Below are 6,930 nucleotides of genomic sequence, written 5' to 3'. Positions count from 1 at the left end.
GGAGCAGAGTGTGCCCTTGGCAGCCCCCGGCCCCTCAGCCCTCGCGGAACACGGGCGGGCCCGGGGGGCGGTCACACCTCTGCCCGCTTCGTGTGAGCCCCGACACGGTGTCCTGCGGGACTTGTAAAGGACTTTGGCAGGGTGTCCTACAGGAGGGTTTTCAATCCTGTGGATTAGTTACTGATTACATGGCAGAAGCTCCAGTAGGAACAAGGAGGATTCTCAGCAAAGGCAGGAGTGTCACTGGGTGGGTTCCAAAGGCTTCTCTGCTGTGACCTGCTCAGGGGCACCATCCCAGAAAGGCTGGCAAGGATGAGAAATAGCAAAGAGGATCCTGTAATGCTGAGTGGGCAATAAAGTGGTGTGAAGTTCAGTGTTAATTAAGTGGAAAGTCATAGATAGATGGAAAACCACTTTAAGTATACTTACCAGTTTTTATACACCTTCTGTCATGTAGGAATGATTTTCAGAGGGTCTGTGTTTCTTGGGAAGTGTCATGCTTGGCAGCTGTCAAAAAGACAAATAGAAAATTACAAACTAACTAGGACAGAGCTAAAGAAAAAGACAAAAAATTACCCCTTGACCACTCCAGTAGACCATATTTTCAATGCTGCATGCAGGTCTGGTTCCCTTCATCAGGAAACCAGATTGTGAAATTGGAAAAAGAGTTCCAGGGACAAGGAGAGATGTGGAAAGGTTTTGGAATAAAGGAAGACCAAATAGACCAGGACTTGCATCATCTTGTTGAAGCAGTGCACTAACACCTTCATTTCATTTTTTAGAATGATAATAAAGAAAAAGAGAAAAGAAGTTAATGAGGAACCTATACAGAAAAAGAAAAAGGTGAAAAGTAGTGGCAGCCAGACTGTCATTAAGATTGAGAAAGATGTTCAAGCTGTCATTAAAACTGAGGATGATGACACAAAAGCAAAGGTAAGGAAAAAGGAAGATTTTAAAGATGAATGTTCAGACCAATTTGAACTGAAGAGGAAGAAGAAGAAGAAGAAAAACAAGAAAAAGAAAGCTGCCTCAGAAGTAAATTCAGAAAGTTCTGTGAATATGGAAGGCCATCTGGATTCAGATTATCAAGAGGAATCAGAGAAACAAATTAAAGTTCTCAAAAAGGAGAAAAAAAAAGCCCGATATCATTCTTCCTTATCATTGGAGAATAATGAGAGTAGTGATGGGGAACTTTCTAATCATTGTATAGATGGCATTAAGGAAAATAAATTTGCTTTCATAAAAAGCAGAAAGAACACTGCTTTGAATTTGGAATTGGATGGTGAGGTAGCTAAGAAAAAAAAGAAGAGAGACATTTTTTCTTTTTCACTAGAGGACATCCAGGACAGTGAACATGAACAGTTTGAAAAAGTTCATAAAAAGCCACACAGATATATTTCACAAGAAAAAGCTTTTATGAGCAAAAAACAGGGAACAGACATTATCCAAAATGATGGTGAGAGTTTTGCAAGAAGAAAGAAGAGGAAGAAAAAGAAAGATAAGTCTAACTCTGTTTTACCACAGTTAGATAATGGGAACAACATCTGTGGAATCCTTTATAGCCCCAGTGCATTAAGTGATGTCAGAAAAATGCACAGAAAGAATTCCCAGGAACTTACACTGACAGAAAGAGAGGAAAAGGGCACTACTGGGAACTCTGAAAGTATCAGAGAGACCAAGAGGAAGAAGAGAAGTAAAGATGTTTCTTCCTTTATATATGAAGATAATCAAGAGTACAGTCAGAGAGTTCCTGATAAGGATCTCCCAGCACAGCAACAAGTGGAGTCTGAGGTAGAAGAGCTTTCTGGGAAAAAAGCCAAGAAGAATATCAAGGATAATAATGAAGTCATCGAGAAGAAAAGGAAAAAGAAGATTCAGAAAGAGGAGGAGGAGACAAGATATTCAAAGTTTTCTTTAAGCAATGACAGTGCATCTAAAAGTCCAAAACTAACACTGCTAGAAAGCAATAAAAAGGATAAAGAGAGTGAAAGGAAGCAAGGTGGATGTGTCAGAGGGGACACTGTAGAATGGGTATTATGCAACAGTAATCATGTGCTCTGTGACAGAAAAAGGAAAAAAAGAAAAAAAGAAGCACCACAGGACTGTGCTAAAGAGCCAGGTTCAAAAGCACACATGAAAAAGCCTAAAATAGAAGACCTGGGAAGTGAGGAACTGGTAAGTTGTAAGAAAAGGTACCTGCTACCTCCTGCTAACAAATTGAAAGCTTTTCAGGTGGATAGTTCCCTATTTTGTGGAGGATTCTGCCTGTTCTGACCCTTAGGTTACATTTAGATCAGTAGAGGCCTCCTCTGCTCTGGATTTTTGGATCTGCTGATTTCAGCACATAGTAGTTGTGAGTCACAGGAAAGGATTTTTCATGCCTGCTGCTGTAGCCACCAAGTGTTTCAGTTGTGAAAATGTAAATTTTACAACTAACAAATATTGGCATGAAAAGAAAACTAGTGGGGACAGTTCTGTCCCTCCTTCAGTTGCTCTTGGCAAAGTGGCAACACTCCTGTAAAGCAGGATTTTAATACCATGTCGTTTTTTATCAAGAATTTTGAATCTGTGGCTTGTTTAAAAGTTAAACACTGGTTAATGAAGTATCACTTGAAGATCTTTGTAACCTAGGGATAGAACAGGCCATAGCACTTGCTGCCTCTCAAGCACACTTCATGGTGTGTGTTGCACTTGGTGAGCACTCATATATGCAAGTTTCTTTGTTTTCTGTGCAAACCTGGCAGCTTTCTGGGGTCTAGTGCTAATAATTAAATACAGATTTTATAAGCAGATTTTTCAGCCTTTATGGAGACCCAGATACAGGATTGTTCCACAAAAGCTTAATAGCACAGTCCTACCAGGTGTGAATGTGCTCCCCTTCCATGGAGCTGGGGCAAGGCTGGCACACCTCCAGAATGGGCAGTTCTTGCCACACTGTGGCCTTCAGCAGGTGAGTGGCATGCTTGAGTGGGCAGGGCTGGAGGGGCAGCCTTCCTTCCTTGTCTGCCACTTCACCTGCAAGCTACAAAAAATTACTGCAGCTGTTTGCAGAATCCTGTCACAATAGCTTTTCTGCTTGTTTTAATAGATTTGAAAAGACAGTACCAGGCCATCTAGAAGTAAATTTGGTTTGGGTTTTTTTTCGAGGGTTTGTTGTGGGTTTTTTTTTTCCCTTTTCAGCCAAGAGAATGTGCTCTCCTTGTTGCACTGTTCTCCTATTTGTAATGGTGTGTGTACTTGTATGTGTGTGAAATCAATGTATAAAAAGTAGCTTTGGAAAACGAGGTAAATCATTCATGGCTTTAAATAAAACTGTAAACCCTCAAAAAAGTTAACAGCAGCTTCTGCTGACAGAAGTACATTACAAATCTTTCATGTCTTAGTGTTCCCTGGCTATTTCATGCTTGGGTTATTGTGTTAGTTGTATCAATAGATCTTCCCTTTGGCTACATTTCCAGGCTGGTCTAAAGCTTATGGCTCTAATTTACCACTGTCCTGGAGTTATTACTTACCCTGTCACATCAGGTGCCCAAAAATCTTGCCCTTATTACAAATTTGGAAAAGAAAGGCTGAGGACAGTGATCTAGAAATGCCAGTTAACGGGAGCAAAAGCTTCTGAATGCACTTTGTGGAAGAATTATCAGTGTGTAGCTGCTTGTGGCCTCTGCCACTGATTTACCTCCTGCCATCCTGCCCATCCATTCCTGCCACAGCTGCTCTGTCTCTTCACATCAGCTCTCTCTGCCTTGCTCTTCAAGGTGGAACCAACGTGCTGTTTGCTGCCACTGCAGGAGACACTTTCTGTTATGTGTCACACCTCTTCTTGTGCTCTTCCCAGACTGGAGGTTCCTCGAAGACCATCATCTGCTCTGCATTTGTATAAGACAGCACAATGGAGCTGCTTCTTGATTGTCTTTTTTTGGTTTGTTTGAATGTTTTTAAGTGGCTGCTGGGATCAACATGCTTCAAGCTTGTCTTGTACTATCAGAAGGGCCATTATCTTGGCACCATTTCTTAATTTTAATATTTTTTTCCTTTCACTCTTTGTATCCCTCATTTCAAATATAAATTTCAACTTTTATGAGACTGTTTAATTGGAAATGACCCTGTCTGCCAACATTATGTTTAATTGGAAATGACCCTGTCTGCCAACAACAATGACCCTGTCTGTGCCAGTGATGCTGGCAGGTCCTTTTTAATGTGTGAATTTAAAAATAAAATCCCTTATTCTTTTTGTTAAAAAAAAAGGACAGAATATCCTCAAATTTTGTTATGCAAGCCTTGGTGAGAAAGTCTCTCCAAGGAAATGCACAGGTTTCATTGGCATTAACATCTTAGATCTGACTTGCTTTTTGCCCCAGAATAGTACTACTGTATTGCTTAGTGTTTGTTCTACATTGGTGGTGAGAGCTGTGTAAATTCTAATTTAACCAGAATGGATGGAAATACTCATGGAGGTTTTTTCCTGTTTTACAGGAACATGTGGATGATATAACTATTGTGCAGGAAAAAAAAGGAAACTGTGATGAAGTTAACATAGACAAGGTATGCTTTGTCTTAACTGTGTAAGACCTAAAGCAAGTCAGCATTTAACATATGCATAGAAAAAAACCTGCTTAACTGCTTGTCTGTACTAAGATTTCTCTAAATAGAGCTCTGCTTAAAATGTGCTTTACCTTCCATGGATTAAGTCCAAAAATGTACAGCTCCAGTCAATGTCAGAAGCTTCTAAGTAGCTTATTAGGTTAAATAGAAGTTTCTTTGCCTCTCACCAGCACTGGCAGTTTCAGTGTAGCTGTTACCTGCTTTTAAAACATTAAACACATCTGATACAGCAAAGTATTAATTTAAAATACTTCTAGAAAAATCGTAGTTCTCAAGTTGCAAAATTATGAAGATAACTAATTCTTTTATTCTTCCCTTTTCACCGTGAATTAAATTAACTGCTGTTTAACACACAGAAGATAGTGTCTTGTGCTGTTTTCTCTGCATGCTAGGTGAGGCGGCAGGCTCTGCAAGAAGAAATTGATAGAGAATCTGGCAAAACCAAGGTTTTCAGTCCCAAAGTGGAACGGGTATGTATGCATTTAGACCTTGATCTGATGGAAATACTGTTTCCCAGTGCAAGTTCCTGAGAAAGCACTGCACTCTTTTTGTACTTGGCTCAGGTGCATAGCTTGGCACAGCTGCCTTCCTTCTGATTGTAAATTTAATAGAACAAGTTAGTATAATCCCAAGAGAACCCGAGTGCTGACCAGTTTTAACTCCAACAAGCACTGGCACTGTACAAGAGCTCTAATCCCATCTTTGGTTCTCTAAACATGGTCTCTGGTTCCTCTGGAGAATGAGCCACAATGAATTGCTACAGAAGCATTTTCTGCTTACTCTGAAATAGTACTTCTAGGCTATGCATATAGCATTCACTGAATTGTATCTGAAAAACCTGGAAGATTTTGCAGACATTCAGAAAGAGGGGTGCACATGTATAGGTAAAAGGGATGACAACTGAAAAGGCATGTGTCTGATACTTTCAGTCAGTACTCTCCTAACTTCCTACATCTTTCTTCCACCTCTTTGAAAGATGAACCTTTATTCTCTGCTTTTGCATCCTACTCACCCTGCCTCCTGACAGGTTTGCAGTAAGACAGGAGAAACTGTTGCTGTACCCCTCTGTTCAGCAGTGGTAATGAGATTTAGGAGGAGGGAAAGCTTTGCTAGTAATTCAGGATTTTTAGTTGTTTTGCAAGACTGTTAGTCTGCCTAGGAAGTTGGAATATACCTCAAATGAATGCCAGAAAAACCTGTAGGTTTTTACATAGTGGGAGGCAGACTTCAATAGCTCTGGAACTGCAACTACCTAGAAGTCTCTGAAATAACTGAGAAAAATTACATCCTTGGCAGGGGATCTCAGCTCTTTGGTGCTGATCTGTCTCTGTTCAGTAGTATGCAAAAGAATAGAAGCTATGAAAGCTAATTCATCAGCTTTACAGAGAGCTAGCTGGAAATGCTGCAGCAAAAGCTGTGCGTAGTGCCTGCCAGCAATTCACTTTAAAAAAAATTACAGGGTTTGACAAGCCATAATTATTTTTGCATCTGTGCAGATGTCTCCCATTCCAAAGGGAGGACATGGATCTGTGTGTGCATGTCTGTGTCACAGACCTGGGCTTATACAGCAACTTGTCTTGGAGCAAGATAAAAATACTGAAGTATTTATGGATAGTTTTCTTTTAATAGCAGGTATTATGGCCTGTGATAGTGAATGATACTCCAACCTTGCATTTTGTGACTTAAAAAACCTGCTACAGCTTGCCTGCAATACTGTGTAGTGTGTTGTGTGTCCTGCTGCCTGGCTAGTGGAGAAGGGCTGTTTCATTCAAGCTACAGCTGCTCAGTTGGAATGATTTCGGGCTTATATAAATACTTCCCTAAGTTCACATTTTTTCCTGTGATGTATCCAGATCAGTTTATTTTAATTAATGACCAAACATTCTCCCATTTAATATCATACCCCAATTTTAAGGAAAAAATCAGGAGTAGCAGTCCTGCCAGAAACAGTTACAAATGACTGCATAGCTCTTAGCTATAGCCCAGGAGTCAAGGAAGATCCTTAGATAATGAAGCCTGTTCTTAGGTAAGCCAAAAGTTCATCAACTTTGTAAATCATATTATGTATTTTGAGTTATTCACAAACAGTTCAATTCAGATTTTATTTGGACATTACATAGATTCTTAGCAAGGAACCAGTATCTTTGAACTAGTTCAAAGAATACAGTGAAACACAGAGTCCAGGAATGGTGAACTGCAAGGGAGGGGAGGCTTTAAGAGGACTGTATTAAGTCCTATGGAAAAGGGTATGCCCTCAGGTTTTGCATCCATGCAGTATTTGTGGTAATTACTGGGATGAGAATGCAAATACTACTTAAAGTATAT

The sequence above is a fragment of the Chaetura pelagica genome, unplaced genomic scaffold (genome assembly GCF_000747805.2).
Source record: "Chaetura pelagica isolate M959 unplaced genomic scaffold, ChaPel_1.0 scaffold138, whole genome shotgun sequence".
NCBI classification, from domain to species: domain Eukaryota; kingdom Metazoa; phylum Chordata; class Aves; order Apodiformes; family Apodidae; genus Chaetura; species Chaetura pelagica.
The sequence above is the reverse complement of the archived record's forward strand: the minus strand, read 5'-3'. Positions refer to the sequence as shown.